The sequence below is a fragment of the Oryctolagus cuniculus genome, chromosome 2 (genome assembly GCF_051225735.1).
Source record: "Oryctolagus cuniculus isolate XC-2025 breed Fujian yellow rabbit chromosome 2, ASM5122573v1, whole genome shotgun sequence".
Classification (NCBI taxonomy): Eukaryota; Metazoa; Chordata; class Mammalia; order Lagomorpha; family Leporidae; genus Oryctolagus; species Oryctolagus cuniculus.
In genome coordinates this window covers 200,566,078-200,593,392 of record NC_142868.1, presented here as the reverse complement: position 1 = coordinate 200,593,392, position 27,315 = coordinate 200,566,078, and the positions used below count along the sequence as shown (strand labels likewise).

The following is a 27,315-nucleotide window of genomic DNA, read 5'->3' as shown; positions in this document are numbered from 1 at the left end:
CATCACAGGAGTCCACATTTGTTGAGCACAAACCACGGACCCAGCTCTGCTGCGGGGAGCGTCCGTGGAGCAGCTCACCGATTCCCACAGCGGCTGTGGGGACCCACGCAGCCGGCAGGGTTTCCTCTTCATGCGGATGGGGCCATCGAGGTCTCGAGGCACTGGACGACTTGCCCAATTTCCGGAGCCCAGAAAGGGCAGGGAGAGAACGTAAGGACCCTCAGGACAGTGGCGCTGCCTCTCAGAGCTGCAGGGAGCTGCGGTCTGGAGCAGGAACAGAAGGCGGGTGCTGGGAGGGACTGGGGCAGTCTGCTAGCCTCACTGTGCACAAGCCCAGGAGATGTTGAAGCCGCGACCCAGACCGTGTGCACAGCTCTGCCTGGTGCAATGGCTATTGTTCCTGGGCCCAGAACCCTGTTTCAAGTCTCGGCTTCTCAGGTATCTCTCCACCCCTGTAGCAACTGAATCTGTGTCCTAACGTGCATTAGTAATTTCCTACATGGCTATGTGTTTTTAATATCCATGTCTCCCTGGTCAACCGTATCTTTTCCATATGGAGTTTGAAAATCACACAGATGAAATGAGAACAACATGTTAGATAGGAATGAGGGGATGGTTGCTTGAATACACACACACACACACACACACATACAATTTAAGAATAAAATGATTTCAATCAATTGGTATTTATGGAAAAACACTAGAATCTTCGTAAATACCTTCATGCTTAAAATATTTTAATTGGGTTAACTAACCCAGGAGAAGGACGTAAAGAGAAGCTTGGGATTTTTAGTGACTGCTAAACACGATGGATTCTTGCCTGGCATGCTTTGCGGGGCTGGGCTGGGAAGCCCTGAAGAACAGGAGCCCTGGCAGGAGCTGCTGGGGCGTGGGAAACGTGGTGTGGCAGGAAGACACACGCTGCAGAGATCGGATGGCTACTGGCTTGGGGAAGAGACGGTTAAAGCTTCCCGTGCCGGCGAGTTATATCACACAGCGCCGGTGCCAGGTCAGCAGTCTGCACAGAGCTCAGCCGAGGCTGGTCGTGCCAGGCGGTGCCAAACGTCTCTGGCAGCCCCGTAGAGGATCCCCCAACCCAGATTCCACTCTGCAGCTGGGCGAAGCTTTGACAAGTGTCTTGTGAGAGGGAACTATAAGCTGAGCTGGTGCCTCCCAGACGAGCCCCATCGGAAGCACAGAACTCCCGGCTGCTGGGAGCCTGCAGACGCCATGACAAAGGGAGCCCTGCCCAGGTGAGACAGGGCTTGGGGTTCGGAGGCTGGGAGTGTGGACCTTGTCTCTGCCTGTGCACAAGGAAGCCAGTCTGCTGGGACTGCTATCTGTCAGGGAGATTGATTGCTTGAGTGTCTGTCACCGTTTGCCTGATTCCTTTTGACAAAGCCAGAGCTGGCTCAGCGTGCACTGCGGTCAGACAACCACCTCTGGCATCAGGAAGACGGCTTCCCAGGGTTTCCCAGCACACTCAGCCACCAGGAGTCCTAGCCCAGTGGCTGTTGGGCTGTGACAGCAGCACACGGAGACAGATGAGCCTGTCCCCATGGGGGAGTTCTCTCGGAGTCTCCGACTGCAACTGGGAGGGTGGCAGTGGAATACTGCAGAGGCTGGAGTGCTGAGTTCTAATTCATAGCCTGCGCCAGGCTTGCCTAGGAGCTGAACGGTGCCTGGGGGGAGGGGGCGGGGATCCCACAGCATTTCAGCACTCTGTTGTTGGATGAAAGAGATGATTACCTACTTGTATTGGCTGTGATAAGTTTGAGTTCCTGAGTTTTGTCCGTTTACTTCTGTTTGCTGAGTTCTTGGCCCAGGGCTTGTCATTTGATGCACTAAAAACAGCCCACCCACTCACCAAGCTTTGAATGACAACAAAAGATAGGCATGAGCTTGGAAAGGCCGTGAGACCCAGGTTACACTCCACGGAGCCAGCCATTTGGGGTCTCTGTGAAATGAGCAAAACCCGACGAGGTCATGTCATGATGATCACTTTCATCCAAATGGGAGAGGCTCCCAGGCTAACGGTGGGCAGATGTTTGGGTGCCAGAGCCTCAGCTGTGGGGTACCTGAGACCCCAGGGACAGATCTGAGGGATGGGAAGGGACGAGGTAAGGCCCGGGCTTTGAGCAGCCCTGTCACGGTGGCCAGATGAGAAAGATGACGTTGTACCCAAGCTGGGATCGACCTTCGCCAGGCCTGATCCACGCGGAGGCTCAGTGAGCAGCGCAAACAAGCAGGGAGCGTTCTGCTTTGACAACCAGCAGGTCTGCCCAAATCACCCCTCCAGCTGGACCCGGCGAGAGCCAAGCAGGGTCCTTTACTTCCCTGGTGAAACTCCTGCTGTGGCTCCCTGAGCTCACGGCTGCCTCCAGTGCCCCCATGTCCGTGCCCCACCCTGCGATCCTTGTGGAGGAGACATCCTGCTCCCTGCTCCAGGGACGCTCGAACCTGGCGCTTCTCTGCTCGCCCCCCACCTCCCCCGTCTTATGTCCGTTCAGGCTGGGTGCCCCTCCAACAGCCTGTGTCACCTGCACCCATTATTTAGAACTCAGCTTGGCTGTGGTTTCCTCCAAAAAGCCTTCCCCAGCTGCTTTGGGTGTCTCCTCTCCCTGCCAGTGCCTGGTGTTCTTCCACTGCACACCACTGTCGTGCAATTGCCTACATCTACCACTCTGCGTCCCTGAGAACAGGGCCTCTGCACACAGAGGGAGAACCTTGCCCCACTGCAAGGAGACAGAAAGAGCATCCAATGCCAGCATAAGGTCAGGAGGCTTCCAAGGTGATGTGGACCCTGGAGGAGCAGCAGCCCTTGCAGACAACAGCAGCCAGGGGCTGTGAGCTGGATCCAGAGCCCAGGTGCCAGGTCCAGGGTCTCAGGGAGGCTGTGCCCGGTGGTGGGTTTCAAGGCTGGGAGATGGATCCCTGCAGCTTACAGACAGCCACATTTTCCAGCCTGCTCAACAGCTGCCTTGGCTGCACAGGTGGACGCCAACAGCTGAGCTAAAGACCGAAGCTGAGTCAGGATTTCCAGGCAGACAGGGGCAGTCGGGGACTCGGGGAAAATAAACTGTGATTTTTAAAGTTTTGATTCCAGCACTGACTGACTCTCAGATGACCGTCTGTCACCGTCGCGACCTGGACAATTTGCACAAAGAGCTTTTCAAAGGCTCTGACTTCAGCCTGGTATCAAAACCCGCGGGCCCCTGGTGTGGGAAGCGAGGAGCCCATTCCCAGGGGGCCCAGGTACACACAGCACTGCCCCCTGTAGCCCGAGTGTGGCGTGTGTGGGTGGGCCATGACCCTCAAGCGCCGTCTAGTGGACGGTGCTGTCTTTTGTGCCAAGGTAACCGCGAGGGCCGAGGTGGAGCAGATGCCACCCGGAGAACGTGAGCTGAGGTCTGCCCTGGGACTGTGACAAACCCTGAGCACCTGGTGAGGCTCGAAAGGAACCCAGGATCCAAGGCCCATTTGCTGCAGCCCAGCTGGGTCCAGGGCTCAACGGCATCAACACAACAACTTGGGGTTTTCGTTCATTTGTCTTCTCTCGGTCCCTCGGGGTTGCTTTTAACTGAGCTGACTTTCTCACCAATGCTTCCTTCTGGGTGGCCAAGAGGCAACCTTGGACAGCTCCAATTACTCACCCCAGGGATGGGCGAGGACCTCTCTCCAGAGTTCAAGGAAAGTCCCACATCCTCTGGGAGGCAGCATTTGGCTCCCAAGCCCTCCCCCACATGCAGCCCACATTTGGCTCCCAAGCCCTCCCCCACATGCAGCCCACATTTGGCTCCCAAGCCCTCCCCCACATGCAGCCCTGGGGTCCAGGGAATGCAGACCTGGGGATGCCCCTTCCTCCCATACCCAGAGGCACCTGGGGTCCTGACCATGACCAGGGCAATAACCTGGTGAGCTCCCAATCACACAGCACCAGGGCACAAAGGCAGCTTAGACCTACCTGGAAACTTCACCCTTTTCAGCTTATTCGTGGAAGGGCAGTGCTGTGAAACCCCACCTGCTTCTTGATCACAATGGAGAGAAGAAACAAAGATAGACACGGGATGTGCCCCCCTCACTTGATGCTTTTCCTAATAACATAAAAGTTTTCTGCATCATTTGAATCCCATTCATATGTTGGAGTTCTGGCATTTGCTTTCATCCCTCTCTGTTTTTGGTCCTGGTTTCTTTAACGTATTCCTTCACGAATGGACACATTTATCCAAGTTCTTTTACCCGTTCTCCTGGGATCAGTGCCTTCTTGTTGCAGGTGAAGAAATTGAGGTCTAGAGAAAGGAAACAGATTTCCAAGGTGGGCCGTGGAGGGCAGCAGGTTCAGGGTGGGACGAGGTTCTGGGAGCTCTGATTCTAGTTCATCGCTTCTGGTTCAGCTGGCTAAATTACTCACCTAAGGTCTTTGTCTCCATGTGTCTGCGAGGAAGGGAAATGGGAAGGCGTATTGTTCTCCTCTTGGTGTCTTCGAGAACTGATGCTGAACATGAGTGATGTATGTGAGCTGGGACTCCCCGGAGCTCTACACGGTGGGCGAGGGGTCCTCTGAGGATATGGGAGGTGGGGGTGGGCAGCAGGCGTTGGTTCTCCCTCAGTGATTTCGTTCATTAAGCAAATACTTGGTGCTCACCTGGTCTCTGTGAGTGTGGTCTTAGTCCCATGGACAAGCAGTGACAAAGCTGAGGCTGTGTTGACAGAGGTGTTCTGATGGAAAATTAGACACAAGAGTGGAAATGAAAAACACCAGAGGGAACTGACCACTCTGATAAGGACTGGGGAGTGTTGACCTTGGACTAAGCAATTAGGGAGGGCTAGGTACCAGGGGAGGTGCAGAGGGCCTGGCTGAGGCCACGGGAGCTTGGTCAGATAAGGGCTTGTGTTTTAGGGAACCCATGGGTGAAGGTGCAGGGGAAGGTTTTTTTTTTTTTTTTTTTTTTTTTTTTTTTTTTTTAGCAGGGCACTGGGGAGCTCGGCTCTTGGTTTCTGGGGCAGGAATGGCTGCAGGGAGCTGGTCAAGAGGTTATTGGTGAAGCTCAGTGGGAAGTGAGGTGCCTTGGACGGGGGTGGGGAGTTGTTGGGACAAGACGTATTTTGGAGATGAGTCCACAGAAGGACGGAGCAGACGGGCTGTGGGCAGTGGGGTTGTAAAGGTTGGCAGAGCTGTTTAGGGAAAGAGGAAAGTTAATGATTATCCTTAGACTTTTTAGCACGCTCTACAGGCTCACACCTTGGCTGTCTCCCCCAGTTTCCCAGTTTATTCTGAAGGATGAGTGGACACATGGGAGAGATTCAGGTTCCACTACTGCATCACTCACATGGCCTGGCATCACACAAGTGCATCTTGATGCAGCTTGTCTGTTATCACCGGGGGCAAGGATCCTGTCATTTTGCAGGAGAGACGGAGGGTCCTGCAGCCCCTGCAGGTGGAGGGGGCCAATGCCACACCTACTGGCTCCTTCATTGCCCGCCGTGCTCCATCCAAGGGTGCAGGAAGCTGGGCTCAGCCTCTGTGGCCTGCGGGAGGCCTCAGGGCTGGAAGGTGTGGTGTCTCCCAGCCTCACTGCACAGCGAGAGCAGACACAGCGTGTGGAACTGCCCAGCTCCCATTGGTCTGAGGACAGAGGTCGCTATCACCTCCCACACCCTTCCTTTCCCGACTTCTTCCTCCTGGTCACTTAATGCCTGGTCAGTGAACCTGCAGGCAAACACACCTGCGTGGGACCACAGCCAGGATGGAGGCCAGGGGAGTCCCACGCACAAGATCTCCCCGCTGAAGGAGCCCCCCCTGAAGGAATGAGTCCTTGAAAAGCATTTTCTAGACAGCAAAGTCCAGAGCAAAATGCGTCCCCTGACTCCCCAGGAGGGGTCCCCAGCATGAGCGTGAAGAATGGGGTGATTAGACAGGTTGGAGCTCCTAGGACCCAGCAGCTGAGATAAGAGCTTTATCCTAGCTCTGGGCTTCCCAGCCTGGCTCCTGGTGGTTTGCCCAGGTCGCTCCAGATTTGCCACTCTGCACCACAGAAGCTGCTGTGTCTGCCCACCCCAGGCAGGGAGGGGGTCTCTTGCTCCTCTGGACTCCACGTGCTTGCTACTTGCCCACCCTGTTTCGCCCAAGTCCGTTATCCGAGGGATGGAGAGCACTGGCTTTGTACAAAACACCTACCGGGGAAGAAACCTTCTGTGAGCTGTTCTAGGCCAGGCGTGGCCCTCTCTGTGGCTGGTGCTGGCAGTGCGCGGGTGTCCGCGGTGGGCTGCAGGCTCTGTCAATATTTTGAAAGAAGAAATTCAGAGATGCTGGGAAACATTCCATCACCAAGGAAGAAAGCAGATACAGCTAGAATCTGCCAAGGTGATATTGATTTCCAAAGGACAAACAAAACCAGACAAGCAGACAAAAGGTTTTCCTATTTAAAACAGAAAATGAACTCTTATGAAGAGAGGTTGCCTTCTCTCCTAACCTGAAGATGATTTAGATGCACTCACAGTAACTCCATCAACATGAATACAGCATGAGAGAACATTTTCTGTTTAGACTACTTAGACAGTCAGAGCAAGATTACCAAATGAACCGGGAACTTATTACTCTGTCTGCTTTAATATTTTGTTTTAAGAAAAGTCTTATTTTACTTTTTTCCCCTAAATATTTATTTATAAATTTGAAAGGCAGAGTTGCAGAGGAAGGGGAGAGGCAGGCAGAGAGAGAGAGAGAGAGAGAGAGAGAGAGATTTCATTCTCTTGGTTCATTCCCTAAATGGCTGCAACGGCCTGAGCTGGGCAGACTGGAAGCCAGGAGCCTGAAGCTTCTGGTTCTCCCACGTGGGTGCAGAGGTCCAAGCACTTGGGTCATCTTCTGCTGCTTTCCCAGGCGCTTTAGCGGGAAGCTGGATTGAAAGTGGAGCTGCTGATACATGCATTGGTGCCCATATGGGATGACAGCATCTCAGGCAGCAGCTTTACCAGCTAAGCTACAGCGCCTGTTCCTTTATTTTACTTTTACATTTTTTATTTATTTATTTACTTGCTTATTTATTTATTTTTACTTGAAAGAGGGAGAAGCAGAGAGACAGAGAGAGCTCTCTCATCTGCTGGTTCAGTCTTCAAATGCCCACAATAGTCAAAGCTTGGACAGCCAAAGTGAGAAGTCCAAGGACTTGAGGTACCTCACCTGCTGCTGCCCAAGGTGTGCATTAGTAAGAGTCTAGAATCCATAGCAGCACCAAGGATTGCACTCAGGCATTCTGATTGGCAACACAGATGCCCCAAGCAGTGTTCCAACTGCTGTATCAGATACCTACGCCAAGAATGAGAAACTGTAAACACCGTACATTTATGGTGCTTTCGTATCACTCATAATTATTTTAATAATAAATGAAGCACATTTTATGCTTATGTTCTTTAATTCAATTTTTACTGATACACAGTGTACATTTTTATGAGGTGCAGGATGACAATTTGATACTTCTATACAATACATAATGATCAAGTTAGGATAATTAGTATTTCCAGCTCTTCAAAACTTAATCATTTCTGTGCGTTGGAGACCTTTAGCCTCTTGCAGTGGTTTTGCAGAGATCTGTCATAGATTTCGTAGGACACTGTTACCCTACCAGGCTAAAAAACACCAGGACTAATTCCTCCTAACTGTACTTTTTTTTTTTTTTTGCAGCATGATAAGTTTTATTTAGAAAGTAAGAATACACAGGTGCATGAGGGCTTCATTTAGGGAGAGTGGGCCAGGAAAAGTTAAAGGGGAGTTTCATACCCTGCTCTGCTTGTCCTGGGTCCACAAGATTGAGAGAGAAAGAAAGAGGGCCCCTTACCCTACACCCGGATTTTTATTAGCTTTGAAAGGGGGAATGGTTACATAGACTGCCCCCAGGTCCCAGGTAAGGGGAGGTGCATCTTGGGGAGGGGTCATCTGATTATAGAATTATATGCAGGGGGAGGTGTGGCCTCCAGCTCATGAACCTTATCTGTCTCCCTGACTTTTCCACCTCATTCCCTCCTCAGAGATTTCTGACCCTCAATCTTAAGGGGGCACTGAAGGACACAGACTCATCATGGCTTCTCCATCTCCTTCTTGATGATCATGGACACAGCCCCTGCCTGTCTGGGGTCTGGAAACCTCTTCCTATCTCATCTAACAAATCTGTTTCATGAGCTGGAGTATTTTCAATCACCACGATGGTTGTGTTCCCTACATGGTCATCATCACTTTCAGAAGTTGTGGAATTCTGAAACACAAGTTTATCAATCAGTATGAGCAAAACTGGAAGAAAAGAAATTGTGAGTGGAGTCTCCTTTAGGATGGGAAGAATATATTCCATCGATTTCCAGGTGGAGGGTGGTGGTAGGCTGACCTTATCCCACCTCCCCACATCTCTCCTCCCCTGCTCTGTCTCTAGTGATGCCTGCTTTGCTCTCTTACCACGAGCTCAGTATTTTAATTTCTACAAATGAGTAGCAACGTGCAGTCTTTGTATTTCTGTGCTGCCTCATTCAGTTAACATGCAGCTTCATCCCCACGTCATGTGCTGAGCCCCAGGCGACAGGATTTCATCCTCTTTCTGGCTGACATGTGCCTGTTAGGTATGTGTGCCTCTCCTTCTCGATCTGTCAACCACTGTGAACACCTGGGCTGATTCCATGTGTTCGGTTATTGTGAGCAGTGTTGCAATGAACATGGGAGCACAGATATTTCTTTGATATAGTGATTCCATCTTCTTGGAATATATACCCAGTAGTGGCATTGCTGGGTCATATGGTACCTCAATTTTTAATTTTTTGAAGAATCTACAGTCTGTTTTCCATATGGCTATCCTAGACCATGTTATCTCCTACAATGTGTGAAAATTCTCCTTTCTCAGAGAGAACTTCCACTTTGACTATGACCTTGTCTAAATAAGATCAGAGTTGGTGATAAGATCAGCCTTGGCAACTCATGACAAGAGCCTAGGGAGATTACTGACACCATAAACAAGAGTGTCAATTGTTAAGTCAACAACAGGAGTCACTGTGTACTTACTCCCCATGTAGGATCTTTGTCTTTAATGTGCTGTATAATGTGAATTAATGCTATAACTAGTACTCAAACAGTATTTTACACTTTGTATGTCTGTGTGGGTGCAAACTGTTGAAATCTTTACTTAGTATATACTAAATTGATCTTCTGTATATAAAGAGAATTGAAAATGAATTTTGATGTGAATGAGATGGGAGAGGGAGTGGAAGATGGGAGGGTTGTGGGTGGGAGGGAGGTTATGGGGGGAAAAAGCCACTGTAATCAATAAGCAGTACTTTGGAAATTTATGTTTATTAAATAAAAGTTAAGAAAGGTTCTCCTTTCTCAACATTCTCATCAGTGTCTAATTTTTTTTAACCTTTTGGAAAATAGACATTCCAGTTGTGGTGAGATGAAATCTCATTTTGGTTTTACATTTCCTTGATAATTAGTGATGTTAATATTTTTCATATACTTGGTGATTTAAGCATTATTTCTGCTGTTTCTCATTTGCTTTAGTATGTTATATTTCCATTTTTGTTGGTTTCTAGAATTTTTTATTTCCCTTTAATTTTTCTAGTGACCCACTTATTGCGTATTTTTCATTGTTCTTCTTTCTCATTGGTTCCAGCTTTACTCCATAGTGGTCACACAAGATAAATGATATGATTTCAATTTTTTAAAAAATTCATTGAGACGTGATTTGTGGCCTAACATATGGTCTCTCCTGGAAAACACACCATGTGTTGATGGGAAGAACGTGCGTTCTGCAGCTGTTGGGTGAAACGCTGTGGAGATGTCTGCTAGGTGCCTTTGTTCCATGGTTCCACTCCAAAGTGCCCTTTTGGGTTTTCTGTCTGGGTGATCTGCCCATTGGCGAAAGTGGGCTATTGAAGTCCACCACCGTTAGCATAATGGAGTCTGTTTTTCCCTTTAGTTTTAATAAGATTTGCTTTATATATTTGGGTGGTCTAGTGTTCAGTGGACATATATTTATAACTGCTACATTTTCTTACTGAATTCATCTATTTATCAATATATAATGACTTTTTTTTTACAGTTTTTTAAAGTATGTTTTATCTGATATGAGTGTCAGTAAATCTTGCTCACTTTCAGGTTCTATTTTCATGGATATCTTTTTCCAGTCCTTTACTTTCAGTTTATGTGTGTTTTACCAGTGAAGTGAGTTTCCCGTACTGGGCATGTAGCTGAATCTTGTTTTCATTTATTCTTTTTTTTTCTTAACTTTAATTTTTAATTAGTTTTACAGATTCAGTTCTAAGAACATCATGATACTCCTGTCCTTCCTTCCTCCCTTCTTCTCTCTTCCTCCTACCCTCCTTCTTTCTCACCTTCTTTTTTAAAATGTTTAAAAGATTTATTTATTTATTTTTCTGAAAGGCATAGTTACAAATAGAGAGAGGAAGAGACAGAGAGCAGTTTTCCATTCTTTTGCAGAAGGGCTGTTGGTAAAGTTGCCCCCCTGCCCCTTTTTAATAATGTCTTGTCTCAGCAGTCCGAAATGTCCAGGAGAGGGGATTTCCCAAGTAACAGATGTTCCAGCAACCTTTTATTTTTTATATTTATTTTATTTGAAAGTCAGAGTTATACACACACACACACACACACAGGGGTGGGGTGGGGGAACAGGTAGACACAGAGAGCTCTCAAACAACCGGTTCACTCCCCAAATAGCCGCAATGACGAGCTGGGCCAGGCTGAAGCCAGGAGCCAAGAGGCTCCTCCAAGTCACCTACGTGGGTTCAGGGGCCCAAGCAGTCGGGCCACTTTTCACTGTTTTTCAGGCAATTAGCAAGAAACTGGATTGGAAGTGGAGCAGCAAGGACTTGAACTGGATGTTACGTGGGATGCCAGCCCTGTAGGCGGTAGCTTAACCTACTATGCCATAGTCTAGTCCCTTTTTTAGTTTTTGAGGTAACATTAGTGGTCTCACATTGCTAACCATTGATAGAGGTACCAAGCAAAGTCTTACTAAACTGTCTTTGCAGCAGTAACGATACACACAGATATTTCTTTCTTTTTTCTTCTTTTTTGTTTGTGTTTTAAATTTTAGCTCCCACATGTAAAGGAGAACATGTGGTATTTGTCTTTCTGGATCTGGCTTATTTCACTCAACATGACGTCTTCCAGTTGCATCCATTTTGCTGCAAGTAGTAGAATTTAATTCTTTTTTTCTAACTGAATAATATCCCATTGTATGCATATACCACATTCACTTTATCCATTCATCTGATGAAGAGCACCTTGGTTGATTCCAGATTTTGGCTATTGTGAGCAGTGCTGCTATGAAGGTGGAGGTGCAGGGATTTCTGATACATTGTTTTCAAGTCTTTTGGGTGTATACCCAGGAGTGGGATTGCTGGATCATATGGCAAGTCTATTTCTAACTTTTTAAGAGATCTCCACACCAGTTTCCATGGTGCCTGCACTAATTTACATTCCCACCAACAGTATATGAGAGTTCTTCTTTGTCCACATTCTCGCCATCACATGTTACTCTCTGTGTTTTGTGTTTTAGCCATTCTGACATGGGTGAGGTGATATCTCATCGTGGTTTTGATTTGCACTTCTCTGGCTGGTGATGTTGAGCGTTTTCATAGATTTGCTGGCCATTTGTATTTTTCCTTTTGAGAACTGCTCATTGAAGTCTTTTTTCCATTTCCCAACTTGATTAGCTGTTTTTTGTTGTATTTTTAAAGTTCCCTATATATTCAGGATTTTAATCTTTTATCAGATAGGTGGTTTGCAAATATTTTTCCCCATTCTGCTGGGTGTCTCTTCACTCTATTGCTGACAAGTTTCTGAGTGTGATATGGTCCTATTTATTTAGTTTTGCTTTTGTTGCATGTGTTTTGGGGATCTTATCCAAGAAGTCATCCCCTACACCAATGTCCTGGAGTGTTTCCCCTACATTTTTTTTTTTTTTGACCGGCAGAGTGGACAGTGAGAGAGAGAAACAGAGAGAAAGGTCTTCCTTTGCCGTTGGTTCACCCTCCAATGGCCGCCATGGCCGGCGTGCTGCAGCCGGTGCACCGCACTGATCCCATGGCAGGAGCCAGGTGCTTCTCCTGGTCTCCCATGGGGTGCAGGGCCCAAAGACTTGAGCCGTCCTCCACTGCACTCCCTGACCACAGCAGAGAGCTGGCCTGGAAGAGGAGCAATCAGGACAGAATACGGTGCCCCGACCGGGACTAGAACCCGGTGTGCCAGCGCCGCAAGGCGGAGGATTAGCCTAGTGAGCCGCGGCGCCGGCTCCCCTACATTTTCTTCCAGAAATTTCAGACTCTTAGGTCTTAAATTTAGGCCTTTGATCCATATTGAGTTGATTTTTGTGTATGGTGGTGTGAGGAATGGATCTAATTTCATTCTTTTACACATATGAATCCAGTTTTGCCAGCACAATTTGTTGAAGAGAATGTCCTTACTCCACTGTATTATCTGGGCACTTTTGTCAAAAATCAGTTGGCTGTATGCATGTGGATTAATTCCTGGACTCTATTCTGTTCCATTGATCTGTGTATTGGTTTTTCTACCAGCAACCTGCTGTTTTAATATTACAGCTTTGTAGTGTACTTTGAAGTCAGGTATTGTGATACCTCCAGTTTAATTTTTCTTGTTCAAGATTGCTTTTTCTACTCTGGGTCTTTTGTGATTCCATATGAATTTTAGGGCTGCTTTTTCTAGTCTTGTAAAGAATGTCATTGTATTTTGAATAGGGGTTTCATTGCATCTGTAGGTTGCTTTTAGTAGCATAACACTTTAGTGATATTGATTCTTCTGATCCTTGAGCAAGGAATATCTTTCCATTTTTTTGTGTGTTTTTGAGGATTTCTTTCATCAATGTCTGATAATTTTCATTATAGAGATCTTTAATTTCTTTGGCTAAATTTATTCCTAAATATTTAACATTTTGGTGGCTATTCTGAATGAGATTTCTTTTTCTGTGAGTTCATTATATGCATACCAAAAAACGACTGCTTTTTGTACGTTTATTTTGTAACCTGCAACTTTACTGAATTGGTTTATCAATTCTAGCAGCTTTTCGGTGGAGTGTTTAGGTTTTTCCATGTACAACATCATGTGATTTGTAAACATGGATAATTTGACTTTATCTTTTTCAATATTGATTTCTTTAATTCTTTCTCCTCCCTAATTGCTCTTGTTAAAACTTCCAGTACTGTATTGAATAGGAGTGTTGAAAGTGAATATCCTCGTGTTGTTCCAGATCTGAGGGGAAATGCTATCAGCTTTTCCCCACTCAGTATGATTTGGCTGTTGGTTTGTCATATATAGTCTATAATTTTGAGGAATATTCCTTCTATACCTAATTTGTGGAAGAATTTAATCATGAAGAGGTGTTGAATCTTATCGAATGCTTTCTCTGCATCTATTGAGATGACCATATGGTTTTTGTTCTTCTTTCTGTTGATGTGATTTATGACATTTATGGATTTGTGAATGTTGAACCACCCTTGCATTTCTGAGATAAATCTCATTTGATAGTGAAATATGATCCTTTTTGTGGTTTTGGATTTGATTTGCTGGTATCTTGCTGAGAATCTTTGCATCTGTGTTCATTAAGGATATAGGTCTATATTTTTCTTTTCATGTCATGTCTTTGGTTTTTGTATCAAAATAATGCTGGCCTTCCACTCTGACTATGGCCTTGTCTAAGCAAGATCAGAGTTTGTGAACTCAAGAGACTTCCATAGCCTTGGCAGCTCATGACAAGAGCCTTGGGTGATTACTGACATCATAAATAAGAGTGTCAATTGTTAAATCAACAACAGGAGCCACTGTGCACCTACTCCCCATGTAGGACCTCTGTCCTTAATGTGTTGTACTATGTGAATTAATGGTAAAACTAGTCTTCAAAAAGTGCTTTATACTTTGTGTATCTGTGTGGGTGCAAACTGACTTTTCCTTGGTGGAAGACATTTGATTATTGCTTCAATTCCATTGCTTGTTATGGGTCTATTTAGGTTGTCTATATCGTCTTGAGTTAATCTTGGTTGGTTATATGATTCCAAGCATTTGTCCATTTCTTTGAAGTTTTGCAGTTTATTAGCTTATGTTCTTCCTAGTAGCTTCTTATGATCATTTGTATTTCAGTGGTATCAATTGTAATGTCTCCTTTTTCATCTCTAAATTTATTTATGTGAGTTTTTTCTCTTTTTTCTTTGTTAGTCTGGCTAGAGGTTTATCCATTTTGTTTATCATCTCAAAAAACTCAACTTTTTGTTTTGTTGATCTCTTATATTTCTTTAGTTTCAATTTAATTTTTTCTCCTCTGATCCTTATTATTTCTCACCTCCTGCTGATTTTGTACTTGATTTGTTCTTTTTTTTTCTGTCTTCAAGATGCATCATTAGATCTTTAATTTCAGAAATTTATCTTTTTTAATGTAAGCACTTAATGTAATAAAGGTCCTTGTTAATATTGCTTTTGCTGCATTCCAGATTTTGATATGTATGTCTCAATTTTCATTTATTTGAAGAAAGATTTTTATTTCCTTTTTAGTTCTTCAATGACCCATGGCTCATTCAGTAGCATATTGTTTTATTTCCACATATTTATGAGTGTTGTATTATTCTTGTTGGTGATTTCTAGTTTTACTCTTTTGTGATCTGAGAAGATACATGGCATGATTTCAATCTTTTTAAACTTTTGAAACTTGATTTGTGGCCTAATATGTGGTCTATCCTAGAAAATGTTTCATGTAATCATGAGGGGAACTTTTATTCTGTAGCTGTCGTATGAAATGCTCTGTAAATGTCTGTTAGGTCCTTTTGTGGATAGTATCTTTCAACTCTGATATATCTTTATTGATTTTCCTGTCTGGATGACCTGTCCATTGAGGATAGTAGGGCGTTGAAGTCATCACTGTTATTGTATTGGAGTATCTAATAGTATTTGCATTCTCTCTCTCCCTCTCTCTCTCTCTCTCTCTCTCATTATTGTGTTGTTTTGGAAGTGTCATTCTACTTTGCTTCTTCATGTTTCCTGTGTCCCCATGCTGACATCTGCCCATCCGGTAGAATTATACCTTCTTCTTTATAGAGTAGGTTTTATTGGAAAAGAGTTGTTTTTTTTTATTTTTATTTTTAGCTGTCACTTGGCTTGTTGCTTTGGCTTTGGTTCTAGGTGAACCAAGGCATGTAGTCTCTGAGTGACTTCTTTTGTCTTAATTAACGTCAGTTGTGTCTATAAGTGACACAGTGATCTAGTCTGCTTCAGTTTGTAGGGATAGAAGTGCGGATTTGAGATGAATAAGGGTTTCCTTGGGTGTGTACCTTTGGCCCACAGAGTTTGCTCTCGGTCTTCCTGGTGAATGTTATAGTCAGGACCTTGCTGTTGGTGCTACCCTACTTGTCCTACTGGCAAGCCTGAGTGATGCTGGGGTTTGTGGCACTAAATTGCTTTGGCTCTAGGACTGCATGAAACAGGTGAACCCTTTCTTAGGTCCTGCTAGGAGAGTCCAACTGGTGCTGTGGCTTATAACACCAACAGCCCTGGTCCTAGGACTAGTGTACATGAAGTAAACCCTGTTCCAGTGCCACAGGGTGATTACAAGCCATACAGGAGACTTTACTAAAGAGGGTATGATTCCAGAGAGAGAAAATGAAGATGGGTTCGTCCCTGTGTCCACTGGGTAGATTCTAGTGGCACTCAGAAATTTAGAATGAGTTGTTATAGTCCTGGTGTTAGAGGGTGTTGTGGGTTCAGTAGCCAGATCTCCCAGGATGGGGGCAGATTATTTATGGGCTGCTTCTGCTGTTAGCCCACAGCAGCTTAGGCGAATTCCTTTGGCTCACATAAAGTGCATGAGTGTAGTTCTGGAGACAATGCCCCAAAACTCCCACAGTTGCAGGATGCAGGGGATCTGTCTTTGCCCCACATGTTTCCCTGACTCTGTGATGCTGGGAGGATCAGAATATAGGTGCTCATGGCTTTTCACTGCTGAGTATGGTGCTCTGTGGAGGGCCGGGTGAAGGAAAGGAAAGCAACATGGCTTTCCTGCTCCATGCCAGTAGTTGCTCAGACCTCCATCAACCCTGGAGTAGTAAAAGTCAGTGGATGGCTGTGGGATCCCCTTTCACCTAAAACCGCAGGTAGAGCAAAGTGTGGCCATTTCTTCCTGCGTTAAGGAGGTAAGATGGTGGCCCACAGCCTGAGGCTGCCTGTGCCGTGTGGCTGGCTGCAGAAAGTGTCTCTGTCGTCTCCCCTGTTGTCCCATGAAGTCTTTTAGTTCTCATTTTAAAATTTTTTTCACTTCTTTGTCAACAATGTCCATCAGTCAGACCCTGGAAGCATAACCCTTCCTTTTTTTTTCTTTTAAAATCCCATATTAGCTTAAATTTAGTGTGGCTACACCCTATTCAGCCATCATGGATCTCCTGAATTTTGTCTTTATTTTACCTATTCCACCAGTCTGTATATTTTGATATAGAATTTTATCCATTTACATTCAAGGTTATTGATAAGTAAGTTAATTGCTTCTGATAATTTTTTATGCTCTTTATTCCTTTGGCCACTTTTATTATTTGCCATTGTGATTAGGCAGTTTTTTCTAGCAGCAAGATTTAATTATTTTCTCTTTTCATGTTTCTTCTCTGTGAGTGAAATTTATTCTTTTGTGTATATTTTCCTGATGGTAGCCATTGTCAGTTTCTTCCAGATGTAGAACTTCCTCAATAAGTTATTTTTAGGCCAGTGTAGTGATGATTAACTCTTTTTTTTTTGTTTATCTGAAAAATACTTTACTACCTCGTTATTTTAGGATAGCATTGCTAAGTATAGGACTTAAAGGATAGCATTGTTGAGTGTAGTATTCTAGGTTGGAAGTTGTTTGTTTTTTCTTTCAGGACTTTGAATATATGATCTCATTCTCTTTGGCTTATAAGGTTTCTCCTGAGAAATCTGGTGTTGGTGTAATGGGGATTCCCTTACATGTGACACAATATGTTTCTTTAGCTTTTAGATTTTTATTTTTATCTTTGGCCTTTGAAAATTGGCTATAAAATGATTTGAATCAAGTCTTTTGAGGTTGAATCTATTTGAGACGCTTTGAGATTCATCTGGATGTCCATATCTTTTATGAACTGGGAACTTTTTAGCTATTATATCATTAAACACATTTTCAATAGTGCTTCCCTCTCTTCAACTGGAACCTCCAAAAGAGAATGTTTGTTCACTCAAAGAATATGTCATGCAGGCTTCATTATTTTTAATACTTGGTATTTAACTTCTTTGCCTGAGTTATTTCAAAAGCTCTGTCTTTAAGTTCTGATATTTGTTCTTTGCCTCAGTCTAATCTGTTGTTGAACCACTTGATTGCATGTTTCTATTTCGTTCATTGCATTTTTCAGCTTCACTTTTTCTATTTGGCCCTATTTTATGATTTCCATCTCTGTTGAATTCCTCGTTCATAGAATTAATTATTTTCCTCATATCACTGAACCGTCTGTTTCTATTCTCTTGCATACCATTGAGCGCCCATAGGCTCATTATTTTGAATGCCTTTTCAAGCACTTCATAGAGCTGCTTCACAATGTGTTCTATTGCTGGGGAATTATTGTGCTCCTGTGTATCTGTTATGACTCCTCCCCTTTTTCTTGTTCCTTGTATTCCTACAAGGTTGGTGTTAATCACTGCCTCTTCCAATGTTGTAGAGTAGTTTCCATAGGAAAAGCTTTCTTTTTTTTTCACTTTTCCCAATTTGACAGGGCATAGGATATCCATTTGGTAGGTCTTGGTGCTGGTTCCAAGTAAGCACAGAAAGGTCACCTCCATATGCTATCCTCAGCTAGGAGCCAAGTCATCTGTCTCTACAAATGCTGCAATAGTCTAGACTGCAGCTCTTCCTGGAGGTAGTGATGTGATTTTGCAGTGGTCATGGGTTTACAAATGTGAGTATCCTCAGGCGGTGATGACATCAATAATGATTGTGGCCATGGCAACTGTAGTTCTTGAAGCACAAGACACACAGGGCACTGTCCCCAGTTCCAGCAGGGAAGTGTGGGTGATTCCAGGACAGTGTCAGTCCCAGAGCTGCCGAGCATGGAGGGGGTCTGTTCACTTCCCTGTAAGGCAAACACCAGCTCCTGGGAGAGTCTGTCTAGATGCTGGGATCTCCTCCTGGCCCTGGAGCAGGGTGCAGTGTAGCAGCGGCTCTGCGAGGAAGACAGCCCTGTGCTTTGCCAGCTGGGGCTCTAGGCGTTGGGAGGGGCTCCATGTACCTCCAAAGGAGCAATGTACATGGAGCCCAGACAGCTCCCCAGCTGGATTCAAAGACTGAGGATGGTGGAATTCAGTCAGAGCTGCTGATCCACGGCGATGATGAGGACCGCTGGTGCTTTTCTGCTTGTCTTTCCCTGACAAAGCAGAGTCCCCCATCCAGGGAGCTGGGGATGCAGCTACAGGGCACTTTGTCCCTGTCCTGATACTGCCGTGCTGGGCCCCCTTGCTCTCCAGGGCTCCTATCTCCCCCTTGCTGCACTCCAGAGCTCTCCTCCAGTCCTTGTCTCCCTGGATCTTCTCTGAGGTGGAGCTGAGTGCAGGGACTCCCTCCTCAGTCATGTTGGATCCTCTGTTATCTTTCATTGTTAAAGTGTTTTTTAATTGCTATTTATTTTGTCTTAATATAGTCTTCTTTTCATGCTTTTTCATTATTAAATATCTACATTAGAGCTAATTTTTGCCTGCTATTGAAACATATTATCTTGTTACAATAAATTGGCTCTTAAAAATCATGCATTTATTATAATGTACATTTTATAAAATATCTCTTTTAATATAACCCTATCATAGAAAAATGATTCATAGCTTATCATTTTGATCCATTTGCATTAAGAACCACATGAATAAAGTTCTTTAAATAAATACAAAATAACAGCTACTCACTGTGCAAAGTGAGGAATGCAGCCCAGATCTGAAGACTGAAAACTACAGGAACACGAGTGAGAAAACAAACAAGGCCATCTGAGGTGCGTGGCTCCACAGTGGCACTGAAACAGGATGCGACTTAAGATCAGCTTGGAAGGATGCGTAGGCGTTTATCAGGCTATAAGAGAAGATCTAGTGCAGGCTAGCCAAACACGTATACAGAGAAGTATAAAGTAGGACAGCAGGATGCGGGAATTTGGAATGGAAATAAAATCTGTCCAAGGATGAAAAAGACTGGGAGAGGACTTCAACCTCCCGGCCAGAGTCCATTCTCACCTCTGTCGTCCCCCAGGCAGGCTACCTTCCCTCTTCACACCTGGTCCAGGAAGCCACTCTGGGTCCTCCAGTTCCCCAGGCATGATCTGCTCCAACATCTCCTCCTTTTTTTTTTTTTAAAGATTTGTTTATTTTTATTTGAAAGGCAGAGCTACAGAAAGGCAGAGTCAGAGAGAGAAAGAGAGAGAGAGAGAGGTCTTCCATCTGATGGTTCACTCCCCAGATGGCCACAAAGGCAGGAGTTGTGCCGATCCGAACCCAGGAGCCACAAGCTTCTTCCAGGTCTCCCATGTGGGTACAGGGGCCCAAGCACTTGGGCCATCTTCTACTGCTTTCCCAGGCCATAGCAGAGAGCTGGATGGGAAGTGGAGCAGCCGGGACTTGAACCAGCACCCATACGGGATGCCAGCACTGCAGGTGGTGGCTTTACCCTGTATGCCATAGCACTAGCCCTACAACATCTCCTCCTTCTCTGAATTGCTGGAATCTCTGGCCCCTATCCTTGTTTTCTACTTCTCAAGTCTCCCACTGGGTCTGAAATGCTGTATAGACCCAAGGACATCCTGCTTTCTCCATGTCCTGGTACACTGTTAGATTCTTACAAGGTGCACAGAGCAGGCTGTTCAGGGGGGCAGGGTTGTGGGTGCCATCAGAGGCTCTCAATCAGGGTTCCTCCGGCCTCTCCTGGGCGTTCCAGAGCAGGTGCACCATGAGTCGCTCTCCACCCAGGATATGGCCAAGCCAAGCTTGGCCAGTGGATAGCGTCTTCCTCCCAGCCCTGAGTTCAGGGCCTCAGCAGTAGGTGTCTGCCGTATAGACTTGGCTTACTTGTTTTCCTTCTCTTCCCAAAGTCCACTCCCCTCTCCCCACCCTGCTTATCAGGAGCTGACAATCACGTGATGAGGGATGAGCCATGAGGGCAGCATGTGGTCAAGGAAGAGCAAGAAGAAATGAACTAGTTCAGCGTTTGCACTCAAGGCTGGGGATTTAGGCACGATGGTGTTCAATGAACAGGAGCCGCCATACTTAGAGTTACCAGGAAGATGGTAGAGAGGCAGCCCCACCTGTTGTTGGCTGACACGTGTTTGCTTCCCTGTTGTTGACAGACAGGCCCTGCATCCGGAATCGTTTCTTAGTCACATTTTACTCCTGCATGGTGTGGGGAATTTATTAGAACTAATGGGGAGGAACACGGAGGAACCGAGGGTTGAAGGATGTCAATCCAAGGTCGTGCACGCGTGGCGACGGTGGGCATGCAGGAAGGAGGAGCCCAGGGGCCACCTCTGCAAGGTCTGGCCAGGGCAGAGAGGCAGGGAGGCCAGCGCTGACGGATGTCACATTTTCTAGACAGAAGTGGTTAGTGACTCAAAATAGGACAGTGTGGAGCACCTGAGACTGTCAGGAAACAGGGAGTCCAGGTGGGGACACGAGCCTCCCAGAAAGCAGAATGCTCACTGCTGGGGCTTTGACCTTCCTAAGGGTCTCACTGCCCTGTTGCAGACCCCTCACCATTTGCTACCTGGTTGTCTCCCTTCTTGTGCGTGAACGGCATCGGGTGTGATGGGGGGCGTGGAATCAGGGTCTGCTGCAAGGCTGAGTCTCCTGAGTGCTCTGTCCGTGTCTGCTGGCTTCTGCGTCTGATCTTTCTTGTCTCCTGGCAGTTGTCGTGTCTTACTGCTTTTGCGATCGGTGCGCGTCCCTGGAGTGGCAATGCTTCTCAGTGGGAGAATGCATCTCGTCGCCTGGAGGGACAAGGAATCTGACGAGACGCAGACTTGCGCAGGCAGGGCGCCTGGGATGGAGTCAGGACTTGGGCACCTGGGGAGCCCAGGCTCTGTAGCTTCTGCTTCAGCAGACGCACAGGGCGTGTGCCTGTCTGTTTTCTGCTGTGTCTATCATTGTTATTTGTTGTGTATTTTGTGGCATTTGGCAATCTTACCAGTAGGGGAGATGGCTAAAAAGCTGGATCTCCACTGTTTGAAGTAGTCCAGCTGCAACAGGAGTCCTCCAGTCCAATGTCAAAGTCCCAGATTCAACTCCACTGCTCCAGCTCTTGGTGTCAGCTCAGCATTTGCAGTCCCTCCATACTGGGGCTTTGCTGTGGCCCTGAAGGGGACCAAGAAGGGAGGGATAGATGGGGGCCTCTTCCCTGCAGCCCCTCCTGCTAAGGGCTTGCATTCTGGGACATGTCCACTATCTGGGTTTTCCTGTGTCCTGGGTAATTGGACATGTCTAGTAAGAGCAGACAACTCTTCTTCTGTGTGATTTAAATGGGCAGTAAAAGGCACCATCTGCACAGTGGACACATGACCGCTCCTTACCTGTGTGCACTGTGTTTGAGGTGAAGGACACATCCTTCTGGCAGAGGTTACAGTTAGGGTTAGGGCTAGGGCTAGGGTAAGGGCTAGGGTTAGGGTTAGGGCTAGGGCTAGGACTAGGGCTAGGGCTAGGCTAGGGTTAGGGCTAGGGCTAGGGTTAGGGCTAGGGCTAGGCTAGGGTTAGGGTTAGGGATAGGGTTAGGGTTAAAGCTAGGGCTAGGGCTAGAGATAGAATTAGGGTTAGGGTTAGGATTAAGGCTAGGGCTAGGGCTAGGGCTAGGATTAGGACTAGGGCTAGGGTTAGGGCTAGGGTTAGGGTTAGGGCTACAGCTAGGGCTAGGGCCAGGGTTAAGGCTAGGGCTAGGGCTAGGGCTAGGGCTAGAGTTAGGGTTAGGGTTAGGGCTAGGGCTAGGGTTAGGGCTAGGGCTAGGGTTAGGGCTAGGGTTAGGGTTAAGGCTAGGGCTAGGGCTAGGGTTAGGGTTAGGGCTAGGGCTAGGACTAGGGCTAGGGTTAAGGTTAGGGTTAGGGTTAGGGTTAGGGTTAGGGTTAGGGTTAGGGCTAGGGCTAGGGTTAGGGTTAGGGTTAAGGCTAGGGCTAGGGCTAGGGCTAGAGTTAGGGTTAGGGCTGGGGTTGGGGTTAGGGTTAGGGTTAGGGTTAGGAGGCGCCCCTTCCTGCGTGAGTGCACCAGATCCAAGGGGAGTGGGTGTTCTCCTGGGGCAGGGCACAGTACAGACCTTGCTTGGATGCAGACTCTGCTGCCAGCCAGTTTGAGGGCCTGTCTCCTATGGATTTGCATCACAGGCTAAGGCAAGGCTCCTGTAGACCTGATTACAGAGAAGTGGTTCCTAGGAAGCCTGGACCCTGGGGCTCAGAGATGGGAAACTTGGGCCTGGCACTGTGGCGGAGCTGATAATGCCACTGCCTTTGATGCCAGTGCCCAATATGGGGTCAGTTCATGTCCTGGCTGCTCTACTTCCAATCCAGCTCCCTGAGGATAGCCTGGGGGAAGCAGCAGAAGATGACCCAAGTACTTGGGCCCCCGCTGTCCATGTGGGAAACCTGGATGAAGCTCCTGGCTTTGGCATCTCCCCAGTCCTGGTCACTGTGGCCATCTGGGGAGTGAAATAGTGGAAGGAAGCTCTCTCTCTCTTGTCTCTCCTTCTCTTTCTGTAACTCTCACTTTCAAATAATAAATAAATCTTTAAAAAATAGAGAGATATGAGAAACCTAAGTGGCCACAGTGTCATGAAGATGATTCAAAGGCCTGAGCACCATCCCCATGCAACGCAGACTCTGGGCTGTGGCCAGGGGGGCCCAGGTGCCTAGAATGTTGCTTATTCCTGGGTCTTTCTGGAAGCCAGCGATCCCAGAGCAAAGAGACGTCTCGCCCTTAACATCCAAGCATGGGCCGAAATCCCTGTGTCCATGGGGCGATGTGGTGTGAAGCCCACAGGTGTGACTCCTGCCCACAGCCATTGGCACAAGTGTCCCACTGGAGGCTGGGTGCCCCATCTTGATACACAGTGCTGTTCTCAGAAATCTACTTAGAGATGGAGGGAATGAGTTACAGACTCAGTTGGAATATCAGTCCCACAGGGAGGCGGGACCTATCTGGGCCTCCTGTGGCCTCAGCATTCCAGGTCATCTGATGCTACACCCAGTTCATGGCTCTGGTTTCTACCTGTTCCACCCAGGTGCTGCATCATTACCGTGCGCGTATAAAACTGCTTTTTTATCTCTGCTCCGTTTGTGGCTGGGGTTTGCACTCCCATGGCTGAGCTAAGACCCAGGAACCAAGGAGCAGGTAGGCGGGACTCTGCCTGGCGCATCTGGTGGGGCGGCTGCTTTCTCAGCTGGCGTCTGTGACACACGGAGTTTTCCGTGGCCTAGGAACAAAATGCAGGAAGCCTTCCTCAGAGCCTGATGCTCCTCGTCCATACGGACGCTCGTAACCACGTGGCTCCTGTTGGAGGACGATGGTCTTTGCCAGGGTAACTTCCAGCAGGGACAGGAACCACAGCTGAATGCTTCCAGACTCAGTGAGTAGAAAGGCCCAGTCACCTACACACAGGCTCCCTGCCAGGGTTTCTCCTGCAGGAGCACAATGGCAGTGGAATTCTAAAGCCCCAATTAAGTGGGAAAGGTCCCTTTGGAGGGAACAATGGGCCTGAGCCAAGCAACAACAAAAAAGGCTACTTAGTTTGTCGACCTTTGTTAAGAGGAATCCCTGATGAATGGGCCTGGACCAGCCTCCAGTCCCTCACAGTCACACTCGGGGTTCATTGAATGCTGGAGGTGTGGGGGCCCTCTTTGTGGCCAAAGTGGGTCAGGAAACAAAAAACAATTGCTGGGTTCTGAAGGGGTTTCTGTCCCCCCCACCCCCACCCCGAGGCACACATAGACCCTGTGATTCCCCCTCCATCTGGGCCAGGACCGGTGGGGGAGGAGAAGGTGAAATCTGTCAAATGCACAGAATTTGCTGGAAAAAGGTTGAAGTTCCATTTCAAGTCCCAAACTGAATGCAGGCTCCCTGACTCTGCCCCCCTTTGTCCCCGGTGTGGTTCAGGCCCTGGCGGCCCCGTGGGCAGGGAATGGGACTCTGTGGAGCTGTAATCCCCACCGCCACACCCGCAAAGGCTGCACCGGGGGTAATTGAACCTTGGTGGCCTGGAGATTTGGGGTTGAGTCTGGATAAATAATACGCGGAAGGTGGAAGGCTCTCGCCCCCTCCTGCCTCTTGCTGTGGGAACTTTCTGTTTCACGTGGCTTCTCCCATAAAAATGCTTGCGGAAAAGTGACAGATGGGAATCGAACTAACTCCTTAGCCTAGCCCATAACGAACCATTTGTTTCATAGATGCTCATAGAATCGTAACATCAAAAAGCATAAAATTTATCTAGACATTGAGTTAATCTAGGGTCCAGAGGTCCTTTATGGAGTGTCCTTATTAAACATCATGTTTTCAGGGATATTCAATGTGTATCTGTTAAACACACAAACTGCAACAGGGAAAAGATGCGGCCTGTTGTTTCCTAACACATGTGTCGCGTAGATGCTGTGTGTTTTAGGCAACGCCTCCACTTTCTGGGGCCTCAGCGTGCTTTCTGTAAAGCAGGTGTGATTCTGCTTCTCTGGGAATTAGTTCTGGGGATGGAGGAAAGCAGCAGGCGCTCTCCGAGCCCTTGGGATATGCCAAGCATCGCAGCAGCCCGCCTGCCCCGGCTCTCAGCAGTTCTGCACAGGGACGCTTTCTCGGGATCCAGTGAGGCACACACAAGGAGGTCAAGGCCTAGCCCAAGGCCACAGAGTCAGCAAGGAGGGACCCCTGACCCGGAGTGAGCTCTGTGGACCCCAAGCCTTTGCATTCCACAAGACCTTGTCTGTCCGCAGATGGACGCTCGCTGTTGTCCAGGAGTTCTCTCGGCTTCCGCGTCCTCTTGTTCCTTCTCGCTCAGCCTAGTGTGAGCCTGTGCGCAGCATGCCATCTCCCCATGCCATCTCCCCCAACAAGGGCAGCTCATGGGTGCTTTTCTTCTCAAGTGGCCGTGCACAGCTGCAGAGCTGGCAGAGGTCTGGGCAAGCAGGAGAGGCACCTGGGAGTGCTGCACTGAGAGCTCTGGGGAGAGGCCCAGCTTGGAAGACTTCCGGGCCCCTGAAGTGCTAGAACTGAGCCCTCCAGGCTGTCCTGCGGGCTGGGCCTGGGCACCCTGGCCTGAGGTCTCTGTGAAGTTGACCTCTCTGGTTCCAGTCACCCACAGAGACGGGGGTGGGAACTGGTGGTGCCTTCTGCAGCCACTGTCTGCACATCTGGGTGTCCTCCCTCCTTCCAACAGGGGCACAAAACACGCCCCCCCACCAGCTGTATAACAGCAGGAAGCCCGGAGACCCAGGTGCCCACGTGCCTCACCTCTCCCCACCAGTGGGACCTCAATCCACCTCCGGGTTCATTTGTAGGTTCACAAATCCAGTCGATGTCTGTCCAGTGATGATCACATGATCATGATCAACATCACAGAGTGGGAGAGAGGTCCTGTAGTGGGAAGGCTGGTGCAAAGCTAAATCTCAACACCACCAATGTCGTCCCAAGCGTGTGGTGGGAAGGGGGATGCTAGGGGACAATGTAGTGGAGATGGAGGACGTTGGGGACTTCGGGAGTCGTGCGGAGGGGTCTTCCCTTCCCTCTCTGCTCAGAGCACGTCTTGAAGGGAGGCAGTCAGTGGCAGCCATGGGGGTAGGTAGAGGGCGGCTCAGCTGCCCGGTTCTGGGGGTCACCGGCGTTAGTGGTGGTGTTAGGGGCTGCAGCAATGATTCTGGCGGTAGTGAGAGCAATGGCAGTGGCCGTGGGTCACTGGATATGTCTTGCTCCTCCTGGATGCCCTTGCTTTACAAGAACGTCCCCTGCTGGAAGGAGCTGTGCAAGGAAGGTGCTTCTGGCATCTCTGACGCTGAGGGAGGGCAGTGGCTCACCCAGACTCGGAGCCACAGGGCTGCGTTTGTTCCAGCACAGGCTCCGTGCCATGTGGGCCAGCTCTCAGCACGTCCTGAGCCCCACCTGGGAGCCGGCTGTGCAGCACAGCTGTGGTCAAGGCTGTGTCCCCCGTGGCTCCCAGGGCCATGGACTCACCCCAGGTTGGGACAGATGCTGCAGCTTGGTTTTGTTTGTCAGTATTTCCGTGTTCTCTGTTCGCCCAGCAGGGTTAAGAGATGCACCAGTCTCCACTGGGCCTCTCCTGCTGGATGCAGAGGCAGTGGGAGGAGTCAGTGTGCTGCATGGTGGCAGGGTGGAGCCTCCGAGCCCAGGGAACAGCTCTCTGTGATCCTCTAAGAGAACTGCTTTTTTTTTTTTTTAAAGATTTATTTATTTATTTGAAAGCCAGAGTTACACAGAGAGAGCAGAGGCAGAGAGAGAGAAAGAGAGACGGAGGTCTTCCATCCGATGGTTCACTCCCCAGTTAGCCGCAACAGCTGGAGCTGCACAGATCTGAAGCCAAGAGCCAGGAGCTTCTTCAAGGTCTCCCACAGGGGTTCAGGGGCCCAAGGACTTGGACCATCTTCTACTGCCTTCCCAGGCCATAGCAGAGAGCTGGATTGGAAGTGGAACAGCTGGATCTCAAACTGGGGCCCATGTGGGATGTGGGCGCTTCAGACCAGGGCATTAACCTGCTGTGGTGGCTGGCGCCACGGCTCAATAGGCTAATCCTCCACCTGCAGTGCCAGCATACCGGGTTCTAGTCCCGGTCGGGGTGCCAGATTCTGTCCTGGTTGCACCTCTTCCAGGACAGCTCTCTGCTATGGCCCAGAAAGGCAGCGGAGGATGGCCCAAGTGCTTGGGCCCTGCACCCCATGGGAGACCAGGAGAAGCACCTGGCTCCTGGCTTCGGATCAGCACGATGTGCCGGCTGCAGAGCGCCGGCCACAGCAGCCATTGGGGGGTGAACCAACGGAAATGGAAGACCTTTCTCTGTCTCTCTCTCACTGTACACTCTGCCTGTAAAAAAAAACAAAAAAAACCAAAAAAAAACAAAAAAAAAACCACCACAAACAAAAACCTGCTGCGCCACAGTGCCAGCCCTGAGAACTGCTTTCACTCTTCCTTTTTTCCTGTGTTCTGTCTGCTCCTACTGCCTTTCACTGCCCATCCCATTCTAGCTCTGGGCACCTGCTTCTGTTTGAAATGAGCGGAGCTGGCAGCACACCTGGCTGACATCCCAGGCAGGCAGGTGAGTTCCCAACACAGCC

The 27,315-nt window shown here is 48.0% G+C and overlaps 1 long non-coding RNA gene across 6 annotated transcripts in view; it reads left to right on the top strand.

The window, feature by feature from the left end:
* The first annotated feature begins 859 nt into the window (after positions 1–859).
* The window catches only part of LOC127487513 (uncharacterized), a 123,840-nt gene continuing 97,384 nt past the window's right edge, over positions 860–27,315 (top strand). For 4 of the 6 annotated variants that reach the window (XR_007914381.3, XR_016230659.1, XR_016230656.1 and 1 more), the window contains exon 1: positions 875–1,253. This is a non-coding gene — a long non-coding RNA (uncharacterized LOC127487513). Of the gene's footprint in view, positions 1,254–27,315 lie in introns of all 6 variants that reach the window. The other 2 variants (XR_016230658.1, XR_007914380.3) reach the window with 2 other exon arrangements.